This window comes from Manduca sexta, chromosome 4 (assembly GCF_014839805.1).
Source record: "Manduca sexta isolate Smith_Timp_Sample1 chromosome 4, JHU_Msex_v1.0, whole genome shotgun sequence".
Classification (NCBI taxonomy): Eukaryota; Metazoa; Arthropoda; class Insecta; order Lepidoptera; family Sphingidae; genus Manduca; species Manduca sexta.
This window is the reverse complement of record NC_051118.1, coordinates 3,272,570-3,298,368: the sequence shown is the minus strand read 5'-3', so window position 1 is coordinate 3,298,368 and position 25,799 is coordinate 3,272,570. Positions and strand designations below refer to the sequence as shown.

At 34.3% G+C, this 25,799-nt stretch overlaps 1 protein-coding gene across 6 annotated transcripts in view; it reads right to left on the bottom strand.

Annotated features, from left to right (window-relative positions):
- The window catches only part of LOC115452577, a 127,551-nt gene that overhangs the window by 70,761 nt on the left and 30,991 nt on the right, over positions 1-25,799 (bottom strand). Inside the window, exon 1 of one of the 6 annotated variants that reach the window (XM_037441459.1) lies at positions 22,643-22,992. The exons of the other annotated variants lie outside the window; for them this stretch is intronic. The gene's annotated coding sequence lies outside the window, so the exon portion shown is untranslated. Of the gene's footprint in view, positions 1-22,642; positions 22,993-25,799 lie in introns of those variants that run through there. 6 annotated transcript variants of the gene reach the window in all.

The following is a 25,799-nucleotide window of genomic DNA, read 5'->3' as shown; positions in this document are numbered from 1 at the left end:
GCAGGCGATAACTCACATAGAATACATAACGAAAAAAAAATCAGAACCGGTCGCCTTTAGGTTTTGAACCTGTGTATATTCGTCTTGGCAGTCCGCTCCACTCCCTACTAGGTTTTTGCTATAATGGACTTTAACCGCGGGCAAAACCTAGTCTGACCTATAAGGTGGACTTTGACCAATTACATAATAAATACATATCTGACTCACACATTAATGGCGTCATAAATTATGGATAATCCATCGATCAGATCGATTGTCTCTATAATTTAGTCAGGACTGACAACCACGAACAGCGCGTGCGCGAATTACTTACAACTCTAATGGAGTAATCGACCTATTGTATTGTAAATACAGAGGAATAAATAAAATTTACAATAAAAATTCTACTTAATCTTGTATCAATCTGTTATACGTGACGGAGTCAGAAGCGATGATCTGTTTTACAAAATTAATTGCAAAACAATGCTCATTTGTAATTATTTGACATCGTCATGGTTAGTACATAAATATGTGGGTATTCACAATAACTCGATAAGTATTTAGTAAATTAATAGGCAATTGTTATTGGAAACAATTGGATATACGTAAAACCCGATGCCATAGTTCATACATCGGTTTTTACGTACATCCAATTGTTTCCAATAACAAAGAATACAAGATATAATTCCAGATCGACCTATAGGGGACCGGCCTATTCTTGATTTTATACATTATTCTATATGTAATGGTTAATAATACGAAAAAGAAGCACTCCTGCGAAAACTGCATTAATATTGGTTAAAAAATGAGCGAGTAATTCATATTTAAAATATTGTAATGTGCAAAAGTGGGCGCGATGTGGGGATATCGCTTCATCTCTTTCTTTCGCACGCGTCGTAATTCCCGATGACGTCACACGTGGGTATTTCGTCTCTTTTCTGTTTCTTGTTAATTACCCCTTCCACCGAAATTCAAAGACTTATAACTTGTTGATTTTTTACCGGATTTCAATAATTTCTTCTGTGTTATAATTTATATTATGTAAATATTTGATAATAGTAAAGAACAAAAATGAGTCCGGTACCCTATTGGAAGCGGCCCGCATTCAGCGACATCCTGCGACTTTTATTAGGTCATCTGTCCACCGCGAGAAGTATGCCAGGATCGTGCAAAATGGCAATCCATAGTCTCTGTCTACCCCTATAGGATAAAGACGTGATACTATGTATGTATGTATCTGTCCACCGACGCTGTTCTTGCCGGTTCGTGGCCTCACTCCTTCTTGCCCCATCGGCCATTAGTTCTGCGAGCTATGTGCCCTGCCCACTGCCACCGATAACCGATATAGTAGATTTAATTAAAACCTCATTACTTTGCAAAAATATTATAAGTTGTTTTATTTAAAATGGCGGTAAGAGATGAAACTGTAAATTTCAAAGTGAAACATCGAGTTGTCAATGAATAAATAAAACACGAAGACGAGAGTTTTCTAATCTGTCTGAATCTGCGACCAATATTAGTTATTTTTTTTATTGATTACTTTTTAAAAGTTCCAAATCATAATGATTTGTTATGTTTACGCCAATGTTAGACATTAAAATTAAACTATTTTTCGGATTTTACTTCAAAGCCTTCGGAAACGTCGGGAGAAAACTAAAATATCAAAACCGCTATTAAATCCGTAAAATGGTTTAATTTTAAAATTCCAAATCAACCAAGATTTTTACGCCGCTGTTCAGATGGTGACTGTTATCGCCCATTTAACTTGTTCTTTAAACAAGAATCAAACAGTATATTGAGATACAATGTTTGTATATTTTTTGTGGCAATAATCTTGGATCAACGGTGTGAAAAACCACAATAACAGGTTATTTTAGCTAGTACATGTGAATTGATGTACCTATATATCGGCGTAGTCGATTGAAATATTTTATTATTCTATGAGATTTAAACAAGCTTCAACACTTAAAGATATTAAGTACATGTTTACGCGAATGTTAGACGTTGGAATAATACTATTTTCCGGATTTTATCATCGTTTTTTATATTATAATTTTCTCTCGACGTTTCGAAGATTTTGCAGCCTTCATGGACAACGGGGTAAAAATCAGTTAAAATATCTTCCTACATTATAGTGGCATTTTTATTATACTTTGAAACAATTTGAAACAACAAAGTTAAAAATAATTGTAGAAATATATTTAATATTTATTCAATGTTTATGATTAATTTTGAGCTTCAGATAGCTTCTCAAAATACTTTGGGTTATTCCGTTGGGATCACCGCTTTAAAGAAGGAACCCATTGCTTACAAAAGTCCGATGGTCGTCACGCGGCTGACATCATAATCATTTTCAAACTGCACTCTTTAAAAATGCTTACTATTGATAATAATAATGATAATCAAGTACTCCTATTCCGTCTATGTGGGTTAATCCGTCTTTTTACAGACGCTCTAATCAAAGAACACTTTTGATATCGATATAAGTAAATAAGGGCCTTTTTGTTTATTTTACCTGTACGGTTATCAAAGCTATTCTTGGATGAGAGCGTGCGTAATTACGAATAGACGAATATGCCCAATAATGTAAGACAAAAAAAGAACCTCGCTTTAAATATAACATTGGATATGCCCCGATAAACGGAATAGAGCCCGCTGATATAACAATGAAAATCCCAATTTTTCTACTCAGTATCAGCGAGTAGTCTGGAATTTGTGTCCGATATGGCGATAGGCTCGCCCCCTATCATATCATGGGACGGAACACACTCGGCGAAAAGTGGGTTCCCTGGTTGCGCCTCTGCATACACGTTCGGGGATACATGCGTGATGTGTGTAAAAATCCCAAACTCATCGAGCAGTCACCACAACTAAACGTTATCTGGCTTGCCATTTGACGATAAAAAACCGCAATTTGATGAATGTAGCAAAGATAATAAGAGATATGACGCATTTTTGTTTTTTACTTCTAACAAACGTTTGCATAATACACATTGGTATATAAAAACAATCTATATATATAAAAATGAATCCCTATTCCCCTTAGTCATCGCATCACGCGTGAACGGCTGGAGCGATTTCACAATTTTTTTTCTTGTGTTTGCTATTGTCATAAAATAAGGAAGTTGCGCGGAACGTTAGAAAATTTAAGAAAAGTTAATTTCAACGATTGACAGAATGCGCGCTGCAAATTCATAGTTAAGACGGGACAACGTCTGTCGGGTCAACTAGTTATTTATATATTTATCTACCTATATAAAAGTTTATTAACTTTTAAGTCTCAATGTCCAGTAATTGTATTGTTGTGTCGCAATTGAAATAAACAAAGCAATGGTAACCCAGATGGATGTTCGCATACTAGTGCAAGTGTGTATAAATTACTAACATTTTACCCTAAATGGCTTGAATAACAAACAGCATTGTATTAAAAGGTCTGCATAGAAAACATACAGGTAATTAACTATATAATTAAAACCAATGAGAATGACAGATACTGTTGAGTTTGAGGTCGCGGTTTCGAACCCATTCCAGAGGCACCTACTTCTATATTTTTTGGATGTTTAAGAATTAATTGATTATTAATTATGTGATATTTCGACCTCTTCAACGATAAAGGAAAACATTGTGAGAATATAAGTATAGCATATAGTTTGTGAATTATCGCTTGCTTTAACCGTGAAGGAAAACATCGTGAGGAAACCTGGATACCTGAGAAGTTCTCTATAGGAATGTGGAGGGTGTGTGAAGTCTATCAACTCCCACTAGGTCAGCGTGGTGAACTAACGCCTAATCCCTCTTAGCAGTAGAGGAGGTCCGCGCCCAGCAGTGGGACAGTATATAATACTGGGCTGATATTATTATTATTTATGTATGCCACATAGTGGACAATCGATTTGACTTCTATCATTAGTAAAAGCTGGTGCCTGACAGTAAAATTCTATTCTATTCTATTGTCTTGTCTTAAAGATTGTGGTCCATGCTGTGATTACTTTTAACCAAAGTTACAATTACGTAAGTGATTATAGCTATAAATATATGTAGATATTATAAGAATGATTGTAAACTCCGTTAGCAATTCTTATTCAATAAATATAACAGGGAATACTATTTTATCAATACGAGGGTATAGACAACATTTAACCTTTTTTAAATACCACGCCTTAACTAAAAAATATATCGATACCGGAAATTTCAATTGTCGTAAGGGACAAACCATCACTTTTCAGGAGAGCCAAAAAACATATTTTTTTCACTTAAATTCGTTGTAACTTTTTCATTTGTAATCGGATTTTAAAGGTGTCTAGGGACCACAGATCTATTTTTTTGTGCTCTTTCTATTAGCTTTATCCAAATTAACGTAGGTTCACTACTTTCAAAGATAGATGTCCCTTACATCCCACCAAAAATGAACAAAACGCCTATACACCCTTGGTTTAGTAAGGTTGCATAGGTTGTAAAGGACATTTTTACGCAAATTAAACTAGCGTTTTAGGTAATAAATGTCACATTACCTCAATGTGAAGGGTAATAGAAGGTCCAAATTTATAAAATATTAAGAAATAAAACCCTTACTACATTTTTATTTTCTTTTTATTAGAGTAAATCGAATAAAAAAAATTACATTCGGAGAACAAATCCAAGTCTTATAATGAAAAATAATGTTCCTGTATAAAAAAAAAACCTAATCCAGTATTTGGTACAAACTTTCATAATATTTTTTCATATTTTCTGAAATAATCTCAAGTATCAAAATAATAAAAAAATTAAATATGTCTATCATAAAAACAATTATGACTAGTTAAACAATATTAATTATAAATCAATGGAGTATCTTGCACACTTTACCCATATTTGGTAACGAAAGATCAAACACTCTAAAGTATGAAAATACTTATTCATCGTCCTTAGCCTCCTCCGCATTAGTCTCGGGAAGAGCATCTCTACCGAAAGCCAAAAACGGTGGCTCTAGGTATTCCTTGTGAATACGCTTCGGTGTAATTGCATTATTGCATAACTTTTTCAAATCATTAAATTGATCTACTGATATAGGAAGACGATTTCCATAAAATGTTGGCAAAACTATGTTCTTGGGATCTTGGTTTTCTACAACTTCAGCCATTGTTTCTTCGTCTTTTCCTTTCCTTGTCTTTGATCTTTTACCTTGAAATTTCCCATTACTAAATAAATCCTTCTTCTTCTCTCACTTACGGCTATTATTTGGGGATTTTTATCTTCTTTCATAGAATACTTCACCTCTGCAATTTTATCTTTATGATTGTTCAAAGTCACTGTTCGTATCTTTTTTAAATGTGTATCTTTTTTATATTTATTTGCTATGGTTTTGCCCGTTTTCTTACCGATAATACGTATGCTGGCCATTAGCTTGGAGCCCAAATGATAATTCGCTTGGTCTCCCGTTCAATAACGGCATACATAGAATCAATTGGCATGTATTGATGCCTAGGTAATTAATAATATATCTGTACTCCTTGAATATTGACAGTAATTTTCAAAAAATGACTGATTGCGGTGAGTAGGTATTATTTAACTTTTATTTTCCCCGGGGCAAGAATCGCAATATAATAAACATTTTCGATGGAACGGTTATCAATTATAAGAAGGAATTCACAAACACGAGTGGCAATGTCGATACCTCCACGTTTATCACGTCTATCACTCTCTCTCTCTCTCTCTCTCTCTCTACAAGAAACAATGTCCAATGTTAGTTTGGCCCTCATAGAATGTATGTGCAGTTATAAACGGCATATTTTTCTGGAGTAGTATAGAACCATGCTCTGCCCATAGTATACCCCATATGGGGTAGTCAGCACTTCGTGTTAATCAAAAATTACAGTTAGTATATCTTAGAGATCAAATTCTGTGATTAAGTGAATATTAAATCTTTGATAGCTAGCTTTTTTCTCAGCAAATGAAAATCAATTTCCTGTTATCGTCCTTTCTTTGTACAGAGTATGCATTTGTCTTATTTTGGCGTATGGAAACGTATATTATAATTATTAATAAATATAGCAATGAATACTTTCTTACTCATATGAATTTAGAATTTTCTGGACAGTTTTCTAGATAGATTCTATAGAAATGTGTGATATTTCTATATTCTTGTGCTAATAAAAGACATTAACTATTCTTCTGGCATTAGTGCGATGAAACTACACATAGTGTTTAAAAAAGAGTCAAAATAAGCTGCTGCTTCTTCACTATAATATTGGCGCTTTACGTCTAGATCCTTCACCTTTATTTATATAATATTCTTATGTTAGGCTTCTTCTACTTTCTACTAGTTTAGCATATTTATCTCTTAGTAATGCTTGGTTATTTACATCTTACAATCTAATCTCGCCGGCATCGTGGTTCAAAAAATGCTCAAATAACCTTTGTCTTTTATTTTATGATATTTCACAGCATTTATCTGGTAAATACGAATTTTCTATAATATTTTTTTCTTCTCTTACTTGATCTAATTTAATTTCATTTTCAATCAATTTCAACTCAATCCAGCTTAGTTCTTAATCATTTCGTTTTATTTTTTCGTTATTTGCATGTTTTTGGTGAACCAGACTCCAGAACTGCCTAAAGAATATTCTTTGTCAACAGAAAGAAAATCAACGTGAAATTAAAATGTTTTTGTTGCACCTTTTTTTAGTAGTAGTTCTAAATTCAACATCAATCGAGCTATTTACTTTGGGTGTTGAATCACACCATGAAGAGTGACCGGGAGCAAGGCAGAAGCCGATGTCTTGTGTAGGCAGATACTTGTTACTGCCAAGTGTCTGAACGTAGTTTTTCCTCCTGGAAACTTTCCCTAATCCCAAGGGCCGAGCTTTGAAACGAATTTTGATAACAACCAATGGTACGCATAGATAAAATGATGTTGGTATGTAAAATAATGTGAGAAGCTCTAGCAATATAAGGTTCCGATAAAAGCACAGAGTCTACAAGCTGATGAAATCTTAGAGGTTCAACAATAATAACAACTGTCTCTCGCAAAACAGTCCTCGCTGCCGCTTCGGTAATATAAGGTGCAACTGCAGCATAGAGCCCTCCTTGATGCCAAAGGATCTCTAAATAATTGCCTCCGATACCCGTGATTTAAGGTCGTAACGGACATAAAAAAAATATTAGACCTTTAAGCCCTTATTAAATTACGACATATATAATTGTTAACAGGGTCGTAACGGACAATAATAAGTAAGGCTACAAATATGACCACCTTGTTTTTGATATTGGAAAAAAAATTAAGGATGTAAATGCACTTTGCAATATTGTGGTCCAAAGTTACCTAGGTTATTTGGAAAAATGTACCTTAAGCCAGCTTGAAGTATTTACATGTCTCATAAGACCTATTTTCTCAAATATTTAGCTTCAAAATATCAAATTTGTCAGGGCGTAAGGGATTTTTTTTTAAAGATAGAATTATTTCATATATACCAATCGATAGAGCTCGAAAAGCCGAATCCGGCAATATATATAACTCATTTTCGCCAAAATGTCCCTTACGCCAATTGAAATTTCCGGTATCGATATATTGTAGTTATTAAGCCGATTAAAACATAATTTATCAATACAAAAAACTTTCAACTTCAAAGCTTTTGAATAGCGTTCATTGTTGTATAATGTATATTCTAAATACGATCCCTTGGGCCGTCGCCTAACGCCTTATCTATGCGGAATAATAACTACAAAAATTTCGACAACGAAACCAATTATTATAACAACTACGTACAATAAATTGCGAATAACAAACAGCGATAACACAGCACATGACCACTTCCGTTTGATAATGAACATATAGTTAATATTGAAATTAAACTATTTTTCCGGATTCTATCGCGGTTTTTTGTTTTTTATTTTTCTCCCGACGTTTCGAAGACTTTGCAGCCTTCATGGTCACGGGGGGGTCAGTCCCCAGTTTAATTTCAATGTCTAACATACGCGTAAATATAAGAAATCATTATATAGTTAATAATTAACCAGTGAGCAATGTTCATTTATTTGTGCACCAGTGGCAAATGGTTCCTATAAGCCGATTCCTGCCGGCTCCCCTTTTGTAAACAAACAATAAAAATAAATTATATTCATAACTATTTGACCCAACAGGCGTTGTCCCGTCTTAACTATGAATTTGCAGCGCGGATTACGACGGTCCCTACGTATAGTATCGTAGTAATTTGGTGTTTCTACTGTTTATGGGCGGTCGTATCGCTTACCATCAGGCGAAGGGCAAGCTCGTCACGTCATTCAAAATTTGACCCATGGATAGACAATGTCCTACACCTATCAAGTATAGAACATAATATAATGTGATATTGTTTATAGGTTATCATAATCAGCCACATAAAGGTGGTAGCTACACCTTGCATGTGAACGTCCAACACTGCGCTAGCCGGTACGTGATCTCCACTGGAGAATTTGTTTGCCCCATCTGCCATCAGTTCTGCGAGCTATGCTCCCTGCCCACTGGCACTTTAGCATGCTAATCCGCTGAGCCATGTCGGTGACTTTCGTTCTTCTACGGTTTGGTTTATCAATGTATTTTTATACATTCACTTCCGGAATAAATATTTTTTTATGTATGACGCATACAGATATAAAACTGCTATCAGTTTTGTTTTTACGTTATATCTATGAGATAACGTAAAAAAAACAAGTCCATTGAACGCTGATATAGATTTACACAAACACCGTTACAAGTAAACTTTAAACAATGTTCGCGTAACGATGTACTGCCCTTGGTATTGTTCTACGGCAAATGTTTCCAATAACTAGGTTCCACACCCAACTAGGCTATCGACGCTATACGCCCCCATACGTTTCATTTCGAAATACGTAGTTTATGAAAGGTACCAAAATTCAAACTGATCTATATCGTATCTATAACTCTAAACATCCATAGAGGATAAAATAGTCTTATTTTAAACCAGGACTAGACATTGTTAAACGACGTTACAAAACGTGCCACGGTTAAGCATCACAATATAATTACAAACACAGGTAGGGTTGGCAACAGTACTATATTATAGTATTGTACTATATTTTGGCTCTGCATACTAAACTGTTGAAGAAATTTATAGTACGGAAAAATACTATATTTTCAACACTGCAATCTAATAAGCAAATCCTTCATTGTAAAAATATATGAACGCTCCTTACATTAACTTTTGAGTGACAGGACAGCGTGTATCCGAACTTTTATAGAAATAAATCAGTAACAAATACATATTTGTCAATTTTTTTGCTTTTTCCATAAAATACTATATTTTTTTTAATTGTACTACATTTTTTTATACCTCGTTTTGAGAAATACTATATTTCATCGAAGAATTGTTGGCAACCCTAAACACAGGTAAATATTTACGTTTGGGCGTGAGCGCACGCTTACATTGTTTAGTTTCACGCGACATCCATAACCTTCGATTCTTGGAAAAATGTTATTTGTATATATATATATATATATATGGCGCTTTACATTATTACATACATTATTACATTATAGTACAACAAAGAATTATCCTATCTCAAAGAACTAATTAATAATATTTTATTTCACGAATCATTCAAAAGATTAAATGTATAGAAGAAGTCACAAAATACTTCAGCGCTTTGCTGGGCGACCCACATGAATTTCAACAATCAGCTATCATTTATCAAATATATCTACTCTACAAAGACTTCAGTAAGATTTGCAGCAAAGTTAGCTAACATCAAACACTAGACAAAGCGATGTGGTGAAACCATTAAAGTTACTTAAGATTCCCAAATATCAGATTGAATAAGGAAGCCTCGTCAAAATCAGCCTGATAAAAGCAATGCTAAAGATTAAAGTAACCACAAAGTTATTAAACTTAACATCGCTTAATAAATAAAAAATATGGCACTCAAACATCTCTCGTGGACTCACCGATCAGTCACTAAGGGCCGCATTAATAGCATGCAATATCTGAAGTGCGATATCACTTGAGTCGCTGTCAAGGTAAACTTAGCATACGAAGGCCTTCTCTATTTAATAACCAGATATCAGCAACATCTCAATTGATATCTCAAGTCACAGTTTATAACAATTTTTTATATTTTTTTTTAGATATTGGAAACTTTATTGGTATTAAGTATGTATTAAGTAATTTGTATATTTGTGTTTATTATTCTGTTAATTTCCTGTACTATAATAAAATAAAATTAACACCCGAGTTTAGTTCATTAAATAATTAAATACCTCAAATGTCTACTTCAGATCATACTCAAGTGTGAGATTGCTATATCAATGCGGCCGTACACCGTGACGTAACGCTTTACAAAGAGAATATACGCACTGATCGGGTTATATAACTGAGTGCACATGTGTATGTCTCATTGCGCCACGTGCTGCGGATATACATACACATGGAATGTGTTTGGAACGTGATCGGATTTTGGTCCAATGTTGGGATTTACATTGTTTAATGTTTGATCCAAATCACGTTAATACGCACGAGTGAAGAGACTGCATCGTATCGTGTCTGGTCCAAAATTTGATTCGTACATAGCCTCATATTATTAATGTTTCGCGCCTTACATGTGCCGTAGGAGTAGACAGAGACGATACTAGTGCATTCATAATTCTTAATGCTTACGGACTATAAATGACACTCCAAATAAACCATCATTCAAAACAATTGATATCGGGCTCAATTTGAACCCCAGGTCAAACAACCCTGACTTTGATGACTCGGTTGTATTCATTTCACTTTATTCCATATTGTTCTTAGTTCAAATGAAAAGCACCACAATCAAATGTAGTAACTTCGCTAAAAATTAATACATCGACCGAAGGACCAAATGGTTCGACCAATTTTAAGTGCTCTTAACCAGCCATCTACACCGACACTATCAGAAGAATCATAGATGTTGTCGACTTTAAACGAAGTAAATAAGAATTTAGAGAAAAGAAACTATATCGTTATTTCTACTGTAGATATGTCAAGTTTACAAATTATATTAGACCAGGCTGAACGAAATGCGTGAAGCCTGCAACGATTAGAGACCATACAAATTGTTAAGACAATTTAATACAAGGCGTTTAATCTCTGCTGGCTCGTTTCCAAATCACGTACGATGGTATAGTATACGTCATCAGATGTAGAGAATAGTAGATTGGAATAAACTTGCACACTCAATAGTCGCGTGCAATGATGGCCGAACATGGAATGCGATTGACTGCTCAGCGTCATTAGGAATCATCATTAGCCACATAAAGTCCACTGCTGAACATAGGTCTTCCCCAACGATTTCCTGACGGACCTGTCGAAAGCGGCCTGCACCCAACGTGTTCCTGCGACCTTTATCATTTACCTTTTTTAGGAATACGTGGACTGATATCTGTGTTGATAGTTTCTATTTGCTGACATTCAATTATTTGCAAAAGATTTAAAAAAATAGCTTTAGAACCATGAGATTAAGTACCTTCCCCTATTAGTGAAAGAATTTTTAAAATCAGACCATTACTTCCAAAGATAAGCGTTGTTAAAAAAAATAATATCTCCAGCTTTACACCAGTACAGATTGGTTTGGATTTTAAACTACAATTTACCTATATTTATCAAATACATAGTAAATTCTATCAAGGAATAACCAATAGAAACTGCGTAAGCATCACCTTCACGAATTCTATGCTATAGTCAAAAAACAGTATTTGAAAATGAGTACTTGGACTAATGACTGCAATTTTATGAAGCTTTACCATTGTGGTATTGGATCGACGTCATTGCAAACATTTGGTTGTTTGATCCAATGTTTACGCGCCCTTGAAAGCTACAAATGTAAACATAAATGTAGTATTAGTATACAAAATACAATTTATATTATACGTAATCCATTAACGTATTACTTTTCGTGAATTTGACAAAAAAACAAGAATCAAATTTCAAGGTCCTTTAAACAAATTATGAACACTTAAAATAAATTTATTTCTGAATAATTTATTGCTATACAGCATTAAATTTTATTTATATTTAGTAGACAAGTGTTAACGGTCAAGTTATGCATATAGCTATGTACATACGTTTCTTCTAAAATAATAATAAAAACGAATAAAGCGCTTACTGCCATTTTATTTAATTATTGCTTGAAAGACTAGACGAGCTTGCCGTTCGCCTGATGGTATGCGATACGACCGCCCATTAACAGTAGAAACACCATCAAACACCTTGAATTACAAAGTATTGTTTGGTATTCCACTGTGCTCGCTATCCTGAGACGTGAGATGTTAAGTCACATTATGTCCACTAATTACACTGGCTACAATGTCCTTCAAACCGGAACGCAACAGTGCTACACATTATTTATACGGGTTACCAATTTTTGGAGTCGGTTAATAGTCGAATTGAGGACCTCCTAATTTTTTTGAAGTCGGTTAAAATTAACAAGAAGTCAATGCAATATGTATACAGTATGAAGTTTGAAAAATTCTTTTGCCATACTAGAATGAAAATTACTACAAAAATATAAATCACAATTCACAACTTTGCAAATTGTGTTTCCATGAACAGGAAAGGCTTGAATATAAATCATTCTCAAAAACCGTTTACAACGGTCCGAAAAAAAAATTAATTATACAAAATAATACTGTCTTGAAACATGCTGACGGATCATTATAAAACAATTATCAGGAAAACGTTTTCACATCATAATTATTTCGGGATCTTTGTAACGGGAGTTGAACGCGTAAACAAAAACAAACAAGCCGTACTTATAAGCCATTAAGGTTGAAATTTCTCGTATAGATCTCTCATTACTTTAATATTTTTAAAACACTCTCTTATATACACAAAATGCATATTCATTTTCAACCACAATGGACTTGGAATATAGCTTATTTCATTGATAAAGGTGGTAGGTCTCCCATATGTGAGAGTCCGCCTGGGTAGGTACCACAATGTCTATTCTTACCGCCAAGCAGCAGTGTTTAGTCACGGTTGTGTTCCGGTTTGAAGATATTGTAGCCAGTGTAACTACAGGACATAACAAGACTTAACATCTCATGTCTCAGAATGGCGATCGCAGTGGAATAATAAACAATACTTTGTAATTCAAGTTGTTGGATGGTGTTTCCACTGATCTTGGCCGGTCGTAATCGCTAACTATTAGGCGAATGGCAAGCTAGCCTCGTCATTCAAAGCAATAAAAAAAATCAAGTGACATGGCTAGACTTCTGAGATTTTCTGAAAGCAGACAGAATCAAAATAACTGGACAGAACTGCATATATTTTTTTAATTGACTAATGCCAGACTCCCATTCGTGGGATAGCTCGGAAAAGGCATTTTTGGGCGACGAATGAACTATGTCTAAACTATAACATTGTAGCTAATTTAAACGGAATGTAAGGATACCGCTGAATATCTAGCAATTACAGTCAGAGCGTTGGCAATGATGTCAAAGGTTGCCTCGCCTTCCTACCACTGAGCGGCATGTAAATCATAATATTTTATTTGGCATACATATTTCTGCATTTCATCTTCTTAGCCGTCAAAGGAACTGGTTCGCAGCCTTGTTTAAATGTCATCTGATAATTATAGTTGTGTAGAACGTAGAGGTAACCCCCCCCCCCCTCCTCCAGCAAAATGGTGCGATAATTTAGTTTTTAGAAGCTATCTATTCGAAATTCGTAACCACAACAATCCCTATCAACGTAAAAATTAAATTAAACCATATACTCTCGTCGTTAACACTGTGCCAAAAATCATCCATGAATGACGGATATTTTTACCAATAATCCCAGTTTTTCATTTAGTAACGCAATGTCAAAATGTCCCTGTTTATGGTTTTATCGTTTAACTTTATAGTAAGGAGCTAATAATATTTTGATAGTCAAGAAACTTAACCCCAGACCGGGGAGATGAAAATACGAATTGTTTGTTTTTTTTTAGCAAAAAAAAAACAAATAATCCCGAAAGACAAATAAAGGTATAACCATTGATTCGTGTATAACCATGACTTATTGTCTTTTCTAATTTTTACCAACATGAAAATATTTCATCTCATTTTTCCGACATAAGAAATTAACATAGGACCTTGTAATAATGAATCAATTATATAAAAAATTAACTATACAACCTTCAATAATTGATAGCAATAGGAAGAAGACATTAAATCTAATATTCAGACCGGAAAGCCGAAGTTCCGACTGCGTCCAACCTCGCCAACCGACCAGAAACTGCTTACTCATCTAATTTGTATAAATTACAATATGTTAACATAATCTCAACAAGTTAATCGCTTTATTGATCCATTAGTATTGTCCGTGGCGTGTGGATCTTTAGGGAGTGGGTTCAAACACCAGTTAGGTCAATTGATCATAGTGAAATTTTGAACGAAAACCTTACTGGAAATTGGACTCACAAACGTAGGCATATCACGCCTTTATCTCCGAAGCGGTAGGCAGAGATACAACTAAGGCACTCAATCTTTCGCCATGTAAGTCACGCCATGATGCGAGGAAGGCGAGCCTATCGCCATGTCGAGCACATATTTCAGACTCTAGGCTAGTAGTGAGCATAAAATTTCAATACCAATTTGATAAAACCGGGATTCGAAGCCGGGACCTCATCGGTGGTTCTATGGCGTACGCAATAGAACTACGCCACCGATACTGTCTGTCATTATGCGACACAAAATTGTTAAAGTATATATTGCTCTGCCTATCCACTGAAGATAAAAGCATTGTTGTATGTCATATTATTATAAATCACACCTCTGACTTTTCTTAAATGATGTGTGTATTCTTTGTGAATAATCGCTTGCTTTAACGGTGAAGGAGACCGCTGTGAGGATCTGCATACTTGAGAAGTTCTCTATGGGAATTCTGTGAGTGTGTGAAGTCTACCAATCCACAGTAGGCCGGCGTCGAAGACTAAGGCCTAATCCCTGTCAGTAGTAGAGGAAGCCCGTGCAAAGCAGTGAATAGTATATGATACAGGGCTGATATTATTTTTATAACCTTATGACAACAATGACTGTATATTTTTACAAACAAACTGCAAAACAAATAAATTTGTTCTGATAAGCGGTTATTGTCGGCTATGACTTGCAGACAATAAAAGTACGACGCCTTGTCAGTAGTATCTAAAAGTTAATAATAAAGTCTGTAAACTCAATAAGTTTTTTAATTTCTATAATATATAGAGTATATACACTCCTGCGCAGTGCACAGTGGGGTGTACTTCGCGAGCCAAGCCCTGTAATCATATAATCAACCTCGCGCAATTTTTAACCGACTTCAAAAAAGTAGGAGGTTCTCAATTCGACTGTATGTCCTTTTTTTGTATTTTTGTTTTGATTGTTATTAGGTACCGACTCCAAAATTGGTAACCAGTATATAGGTAATTTTAAATGATTTTTTGGTTTAGTTGTTTTTGAAGGCGGTTTTAATTTTGGTAGAAACGGACATTAAAACCGATATATATCATATTTTTATTATACACTATCTCATTACTTGGCACGGATCTCGTCTACTACTGAGAAGGTTGATCCCTTAACCACCACGCTGTAGTGCGGATTAACAGACTTCACATACCTTCGAAATTCTAACATAGAAAACAATCTCCAAAAATTCAATCCTTATTCATTACTCATTAGTTATTACATAACAGTACATCACGCCACCAGCCCAGTTTCTCGTACGATCGTGTCCCTTACAAACCAGTCTGAAAGTGGGGGGAGGAGGGAGGACACTGCAAACCAATCACGCCGGGTGAAAGGCGCGTGCATTTACGACTCTGCGCGACGGCTAGTTGATACGTAATTGTTGATAACACCGCCTCAGTGTTCAATGCACTTTGAAAAACAATTTGCGATGTTGTGGAAGTGTTTTGAACGTTGTATATTCAAAGGATAATAGACCTTATTAGTTAAAGCTCCATTGCCTATCTATATGCCTGATTTACGATTTTTAGAGCACTTTATCCAAATTGTAAGAGGTTCGCAATTGAAATAATAACGGAATATGGATTGATTTCGTAGATGTTTCGAAGAATACATAACCTTTATAATCTTAATGAATTCTTAAGTAAGAACCAAAAATTTACATTGAATCCACACGTAATTAAGAAAAAATCAGCAACCCTCGGAGATTGGATTCGAACTCGCCAACATCATCTCGGCAGCCAGTTTCACTTTCCATTACCACTCTTCTAACTATTAAAGCTATTCCCAATTAAGCTAACGATGCTTCGAAATCTATATACAGGGTCATTTCGACATTGCGTTACTAAATGAAACCACAGGTTCGTGGTGACCTCTGGTAACACCGTGCAAAATATTATTCATAAGTAACGAATATTTACGTCAATAATCCCGATTTTAGATTTATGGTTTTTGATCACGCTGTCTCTTAGCGCGCTTAACTGATGTGAATGAACTACGTCACAGCTGATGATATTATTACCGAACCTATAGGGTTCAGAAGGTCAGCTCACAAATGAACTCCCAATACGTTCACTGACTTGGGTGCAGCAGTTCATTGAGTCAATAATTAATTACTACAAAAAATATTTCGTCAATTATAAACGTTATTTTCGTTAATAAAATAGTTTTCTTACCAAAAAATTACCTACATAATTATTAAAGTTACAAGATTTAAATCTATTGGTATCGTATCTTTTGTAGATTCTACATGATATTCCGACATTTATTTTAATTCCAACATTAATATTTCGGTTTGTCATAATATCTAAAAGAAGACTACGTAGACATTACCGAACGTCATATTATGCTTTCTGTACCATTTCTTTGCTAGATAGACACTATGGCAACGCGTCCGAGTCTTTGACCGAGTCTGAAGAGCGCGCGATTATTCAATACAATAGTCGTACTCTTTCTCGCCTAAACTCGCAGTGTTGTCAGTATAAACATTTTTACCAAAAAGCTTGCTAAAACGACACAGCATTTCAAAAATTCTATTAGATTTTTTTTATTACATGATGTTCTAACAGATTTAACACACAATTGTATTACAAAATAAAATAAGTAATGATTTATGATGAAATGATTAATGAAAAGTCTACCTAGTTAAAATAATACACAGCAATATTTTAGTATTTTTGAAACATTATTTTAAGTAATAAAGTATAATAGAGATTTTGGATTCAATCATTCATTTTCAATAGGCATACAGGGTATAAAATAAACAAGATATTGCACAATAAGGTAATAATAAAAAAAAGTTTGGTAACACTGCGAGGGCACGTGTTAGTTGTAAAACTCTGGCTCGTCAAATATCGTGTACCTCCAGACTAGTGTTGCCAGGGTCAATTTGTTTAAATCAAGAAGGTAAAACAAATCGAGATTTAGTGTTGTAGATCGGGACATAAAAAAGCAAGTATTTTTTTTAAAATTTAAGTTTTATGTATTGCGTTTTACAAAAAATATCACTGCCAAGTCATGCTAAAGTTGTGTTTTAATTTGGATGTCTGTTTTAACATCAAAGCACAGATCGCCGGGTAGTCGCATCTCTAAGCAAGAGAATAAAACAAAACTGTACCTTCAGCGCTAGTGAGATGATACGTGCTATTTTGATTGCATTGTCGCACTCAACACAGTGATGAATGCGTAGTTTATTTTTTCATAATACTTAATGGTTTTAATAATTTTATTGGTGCAAAACGGGTCACGTCCCCAGAATTCTGAAAATCGGGACATCCCGCGCAAATCGGGACATCAGGCAACTCCAGATCCTTGCCGCTACTTTGTGGAATTCGCTAAACTCGTGTGTCGCGTGTTGGTCGGTCAGGCACAAAGAAATTTAAAGTAGTCTCCTAAATGCGACCTTAACGAGTATAAAATAGAGTTAATTTTTAAAAATATTTTTTGTCATTTTGAATATTTTACGATCGCGAAGTTGCATCGTTGACGCGTACGCGAAACAACTAATCACAATCTATTGATTATGTTTCTGTCGGAGGCTGTCATTACGATTTTAATGTGGATTTATGAATTTGCGATAGGTAAGTACTGAATGGAAAAATCCAATATCATTTTGTCCGATCCGGGATTCGATCCCGTGACCTTAGCAAAGCATCCGTACTATAATACAACTGCGGCACCGAGGTAGTCACAAATTAACTGTATTAAAAATACTTTGAAGTATGAAACAACTTTTAAAGAAACAAGCAATCTACTAAACATCATTAGGTATTGGTAAACGCATTTACTTTTTTGAAAACATGTTTAGATACCTATTGGGACGCCGCGCCGCGCCGTGACGTATCCCGTCGCTCGACATTTTTACCTCAAACTATCACATTACCTAATTATTATCAATATTGTAACTTCATTATTAATTGTTCGTGTGAATTGCCAGACTTGCAGAATGATATTTTTTTGTTATGAGTGTTATAAATCTAACCATTGAACGTATTTATTATACCTATTTATCTACTAAAATGGATGAACTACCTACATTAGAATGTGTGTTTTGATTTAAAAGAATGAAACCACTTTAAAATTACGGAAATCATGTGTTATGTGTACCTAACTTATGCAGTTGTGGTTGTTTGATTAGTGTCATTTGCTTATGATGATAGTTTGAGCATAGAAAATATGGTTCTAATGAAATGTGATGATTAGTGCGTGATGTTTATGTTGGCGTTGGATGTCCACCTGCAAGGTGGACAGACGACTTGATAAACGTCGCGGGAACACATTGGATGCAGGCAGCTTTCGACAGGTCCGTCTGGAAATCTTTAGGAGAGGCCTATGTTCAACAGTGGACTTTTATGTGGCTGATGATGATAATGATGTTTAGGTATGTGTCTTTTTGTAACGTCGGCGTAGCGTCGTCGCTGCTGGTCTAATTGTTGATTGAGTGATGTGGCACGACACAAAATCCTAGGTAGTTAAAACGCCGACATCAGCTGTTCGGTTGCGGCGCGGCGCGCGGTGCGACGAACTACCCTTGCGCTCCGAGTGTGCATCACTCGTTCGTGTGCGTGAGCATAATATTATCAATGACTGTGTGCGATGTTGCCGCTCCGAAGAATTCTAGTATAGTAGTAGTGGCAAAGGGTGTGTAAAAATAAAATGCCTATTTGAATATTTATTTTGTTTGAAAATTTTACTTTTTTGTTTTTGACCTTAGGTTAAAGTAACTTATAGTAAACTGCTTCTTTCAAGATGACTTTCTCGCAGTTAAATTTAAGTCTAGGGTTACAAAATGACCCTGTATATAATAATGAATCCCTATTTCCCTTGGTCACGCCATCACGCGTGAACGGCTGGACCGATTTCACAAATTTTTTTTTTGTTGTGTTTGTTATTATCAGGAGAAGATTCTTATGAAAGAAACAATTCAAAAAATTGCGCGGAAAATTAGAAAATTTAAGAAAACTCAACGACAATATTAATTTTACATAACTGTCAGTGGTTTGAAATAACTGTCAGCGATCGACAGAATGCGCGCGTGCATACATAGTTAAGACAGGACGTCTGTCGGGTCAACTAATTATACAATAAATACGTCAAATATTTAGGAGTAGACATTAAAGCCACCTGTGTCATAACAAATCGCTAAATTTAATCAAAAACAACAAAGCCTAATTTTGAACAGCGAATTTTGCGACAAGCCGATAAGATAAACAGATTACAAAATCGACATTCACAAATCGATAAAAACCTTTAACTTATAAACCGTATTACGAAACAGACGAAAAAATAAATTTGAAATTATTTTCAAAGATATCGTACTTTCGGCACCCGTCTAATTAGACTGATTTCGGTAATTTTCATTTTTTACATTTTAAAATTACAAATGCATATAAAAATATTTAAAAAAAATAATCACATCTGATGGCGAAGCTCGAGACCCGAATCACCGGCGATTACGATTCAAAGTGAGGAATCTCAGCTCAGCTGCGTGCCGTGTTCAGCAATACTGCCTTCTGCATTTCCTTTCTTCTCCTTTGACCCGAATAATTCTCAATAATTTTATTATTATTATTATAGCTGTCTATCTGTCAAAAAATATAATTACTACTTCGTTAGCAATAATTACTGGGACTTTTTGCTTTTAACGCCACATATAATAGTTTTATAGTTTATTATAAATACAATATGACGTTCAACATAACCATACAACATATGTTATGAAGATTTCATCGACATGTGTTTACGCTACAACTGTTCAAACATTAACACCGCCATAAACGGCACGCAAAATGGAACATCAATTAATTGCATTATTACATCTACTTATATATCCTTGAAGAAGTATAGAGATGCCTAGAGCTTGGTCGACGGCTTACAGACAAATAATGGTAATCATTTAAAAAAATCCATCGATTCTTCGGAATAAATTGTCGGAACACAAATTGTCACGAGGAAGTTATGAATGAACTTCAAAATTTGTGTATAGCCATCGCACATTTTTTTATAACGTATCAAAAGGTGTCGATATATAATATTATATTTAGACCTATAGATTTCGATAACCACAGAATTACAATAGTAATCTATACAAATTTTATAAAGCTGAAAAGTTTGTTTGTTTGAACGCGCTAATTTCAGGAACTATTAAACCAATTTTGGATTATTTTTCACCAATAGGAAGCTACATCACTCCTGAATACTATAGGCTACTTTTTATTCCGGAAAAACGTTTCACGAATGCAGAGCCGGAGACCAAGCTTTTGATATATAAAAAACACGATAAGATGGCTCATTGCCAACAAAAAAAAATGCTAATAATTGAGATTCGTCGTGTGACACATTCCTTGTAATTGTAGTTAGATGTTTTATTAATTAAACTAGCTTTTGCTCGCAGCTTCGCCAGCGTTAAGGAATTTTTTAAAAAAGTATCCGATTTAATTATATTTATGGTTGGTATTTTGGTCATAGTGTCTTCCGCATAGAAGGTAGATATATGTTGTCACGGACTTTTATTTAGAACTATTTAAAACAAACAATCCTACGGCAGATCATCTTTGTCTAACTCCAATGGCTTAGGCAGCGTACGCCAAGATAGCATTTTTTTTCCGACTTACTTGATATATATCGTTATATCATGACCAAATTGCACAAAATAATTAAAAATTTTAGCCTATGTGTTATTCTAATGTATATCCAATATTAATGTAAAGTTTCATCCAAATACGTTAGGTAGTTTTTTCGGGAAAGAGGAACAAACATACAAACTTTCGCATTCCTAATAATAGTAGGCTTAAACATTAAGAAAATGTATTTTTTAATACCGAGTCTGTAAATAATATCCTCTCCATAGATAAGTTATCTGCCGTTTCAAATAAACGATGACAAGCTTAATGTTCGATCCGTTTCCAGGAATAAATCAATCAATATACTAATTTGGAAGCATGACAAAAATACTTTGTCCTGATTGGTCCATTTTCGCGACTGATAAGCGGTTGGGATAGTTTATCCGGCGGTGTATCAGACGAAACTGGTAACAACACCTCGAGTTTACAATCAATCCCAAAGGAAGGAAGACGATAGGATTTGTCCTAATATGGGCTATCAGAATATTTCAAGACTATTACGGGACTGTTATTATTAAATTTATTTTAGATCTTTTGTTTCATGATTTCTGCGAGGAACGCGTACACTTTATTTGTAAGTATATAAATTAACGGCGCTAAACAACATATAAAATAAAAATAAAAAGTAATATGTATAATATTATTATACTACAAATTCACATATAATGATTCTGAAAAAAAAAACAACAATAGAGTTTCTTGCCTGTTCTCTGGTGGAAATTTCTTTCCAAACAGGTGGTAGAGTAAAACATTTACAAAATTTGAATAATGTTCAACATTTAACACATTAAAATAATATATTTCATTTCATCTACTTGTTATATTTAATTGACTTAGAACAACGACGCAAAAAATAGATTTACTAGAAGACGTTCAATAAACAGACAAATTTTATTTTTAGTTCCTTTTTCCTAATAAAAGAAACCTGATTCATTACAAGTAGTGAAATACAACCAGTTTTAAATATATGTTTGTAAACATATACCTCCTATATGTTTAAATAATACATAAAAAGATACTATCTAAACAACTGACAGGATTATTAACTAAACTAAACCACCGCAATGTCTATGTTTGCCGCTAAGCAGCGGTGTGCAGACATTGTTTAGGTCCGGTTTAAAAGACATTGTAGCCAGTGTAACTACTGGACAAGACTTGACATCTCATGTCTCAGGATGGCGAGCGCAGTAGAATACCAAACAGTTTGTAATTCAAGGTGTTGGATGATGTTTCTACTGTCAATGGTCGTATCCCTTGCCATGAGGCAAACAACAAACAAGTCTCGTCATTCAAGGCAATAAAAAAAACTAAATACACTTTTAACACTCTAAATAACAACTGTTGCTCATAATATGTCACAATACTTCACATTTTGTGAGCATCAATCAAAACAATATTTCTTGTAAACAAAATATCCACAGATCAAAGATTTAACTTTTGTTTTCGCCACGATGTCGATTATACAAACTATTGGACGAATTATAATGAACCGCACTCATCGTTCAAAGTCTGGAATAACAATAAGGCTTAATTAATTCGTAGCCAAATCCTTGCTAGAATAACAACAATCGAATAGATATCCAAAACGAAATCTTTTTGAAAGTAAAACATTAAAAAGTTTACTCACACACGCATTCCATTGTAACACGCGGCCATCCTGCGAGATTTCTGGCAAAATTGATGCCAAAAAATCGAGCCAAATTCCAAAACTATTTTCAGCCAGTTAAAAAGACACTTTCGCAAACAACAATCACCACAATCGATACGAATTTGCACTATAAAAATCGATTAAACAATTTTTAATTAAATACAAACACTGTATTTTCAAATTTGGAACACGCGCGGCGATAGTGATGTGCGTCGACAACAAAATGCGCGAGTAACCGCGTCTGTACTCGATAGTAAAGTAAATAAAATAATTATCTCTGGTACTTATGACATACCGGTTCGGACACTCGGAGCGTACTGCGCGCCAACACCGCGAATAATGTTATCCAAATGTAAAACTCGTTATGTATTTATTTATTCGATATGTGTTCAGAAGCTTCTTTGTTCCTTTTTTTAGAACGTTGACCCTTGACACTGGCGACAATGCGGGGGGAAGTTGGTAATACTGACGTTAATGATACCTATTGATCTGATAGAGTAATGTAACATTAAAATTATAAATAATATGAATATACATGTTTATTGCGCCACACTAGCAATATTTATTAGTAACTAAATGTTCACGTACAAGTTTGTTTTATATGTAAAATCATTGCCAATTAAAATTTTATTATATTTTAAATACATACAACACGATACTTCATTTTAAAATACATAATAAAGAATACATTTTAAAATGTAAAATATTATGTATATTAGATTCATTTCAGAGAAAATAATCTGACTTTATAATGTATCCTACATCGGCATAACAAAGAAAACTGCAATGTGATTATGATAAATCACAACTTTAAATTAATTTGTATTCGCCGTGTAGATTATATTAAAATTTGTCCGTATATTTTATTATTCACGTGCCTGAAAAAAATATTATTCCAATTTTGAAACACACAGAACTGTTCTTAATTTAAAATTTTCTTAAACCAAAAAAAAACTCTATGGTTAGTTTCTGAAGTGTGTCAAACTTCCACTGATTTCGAAATGTAGATCCTATAGCATATAGGTATATTTATGTAGATTACACAATTCAATTGCATTTTAGTGTGAGAGCAATTAATGTGACCTCGTGGATCATATCTTCTTTATAACCCCTATTAGTCTAAACAATTCTTCAACTGATCAAATTCAAAACACATACAGAATGTTATCAATAACATAACAAACATTTAATTATGCATTAAAACGATTACGTGTGACGAGGTTATCGGACAATGCAAAAACTCTCTCATTACAGACAATTGTGTTTAATAGGTCACTGCATGCAACGATAAATAAAAATATACGTCTTTAGTGATCGAATGGAGTATGCATTACCGCTCGAGAATTTTCAATATTTATTAAATTTTTTCGTAATAGAGAAACATTTAAGCTTGGTTTAAAGGATGAGCGACATTTAACATGGATTTGTTTACAACTGAACTATAAAACAAGATTAGTCTAGCAAGTTATTGCAGCAATAAACTTTCACATTAAAACTGGCGGCAATAATTCAATACACACAAATGGTATTTGCCGCAAGTCCTGCAAGATATAAAATGTATGCAAACAATTAGACATTAGATATTAAAACTCATATTGCTCCAAAATTACGCCGGCCGTAATATTCTTGAACAGACGTAATTTTACACAAAACAATAGCGATGTTGCCTAGTTACTTACTCAGCCCCTTATGTCGAATAACATTATCACCTAAAAACGTCACCAGATATCCTTTAATCTAACTTAATTGCTATTTGCGGCGACTATCCACTCATTAAACTCCCAATAGCAATACAAAAATAAATTAATTCAATTATTTGCGGATTAGCCAATGGTAAGCCAGAATTTCAAATTTAGAACCATTCCATGGCTGCCATTTGGCAACGGAAAATACTTACAGCCAATGGTACTTGCCGACGCGTCGAGTGCGTTTGATACTTGAAACTGCCATTAAACCTGGTTCTTACCATGCTCTAGATACGAAACTACGTCAATACAACTATAAATTTAATAAAATTTAGGCTCCGTAATCCGTACCTCAAAAGGAACTTATAACATCACTTTGTTGTCCGTCTGTGAAGACCCTGTTTTTTAGGAACGCGTGGAGGTATCAAGTTGAAATTTATATCAAATTGAATCTACTGTCTCTTTTAGCTATGTAAATATTAAACTTGGAAGTCAACGGTGTTAAGAGATATGACCGTTTATGTTTCATAGTTTGCGATTTTACGAGGAAAGATTAATCCTATAGGGTACCCGTAGAGCTAGAATCATGAAATTAGGCAAGAAGAAAAAAAATTAAAACCTCTATACATTATGTACTTTAATAAGAAAAATAGCTAGCTTGAACGGAATCCGCAGTGCGCAAGTCCAACTTGCATTTGTCCGATTTTGTCCAAACGAAGAACCTATCGTCGAACAGGCAGCGCAATGTCTAATGTTGACGTGGCTTTATAATATCGTAACTATGTACTGTTATAGAGTACTATAGCAGTCTCTATTTTTAACTAAAACTGTAAAGCGGCTTTATTTAAGCTATCAAAATAAGCTTTAATTTATAAAAAAAAAACTTTATAACTAAATCCTAAGTCCAACTTATAAAAATAGTTGATAACTAATACATTCAGAAACATTTTTCGTTATGAAACAGATGTCCAATGATTTTTAATAAGCCAATCTTGACTCTCTCCTAGATCTCCTTACATATCTGTCTGTCTAGACGCAATAAACTCTTAAACAACCAAACAGATTTTGATGTAATTCGGTATTGAAATTATTTGAAACCCTGGGAAGTACATAGACTATTTTTAATCCCTACAATATATGTATATAGAACAAATGTTATCCTGGAAAAAAAGTTACATTATCTTTCACACAGGCGAAACGAAGAAACGCATTTTTTTATAAAGCAACTTCCAACCAACCAAATACTAAACCGTGAAATCGAAATTCAAATATTCATATACCTGTAGCAACTAGCGCCTCTATCGTCAATGTAGTGAACTAATCATCACATTTCAATGCTACTACGATACCAGTCAAGACGACTTGTAACACTGATTCACGTGTAAGATAGTATGAATTACTCAACCAGCGCCAAGAGTGGCAGACAGCGTGAAATCTAATATTAATCCATC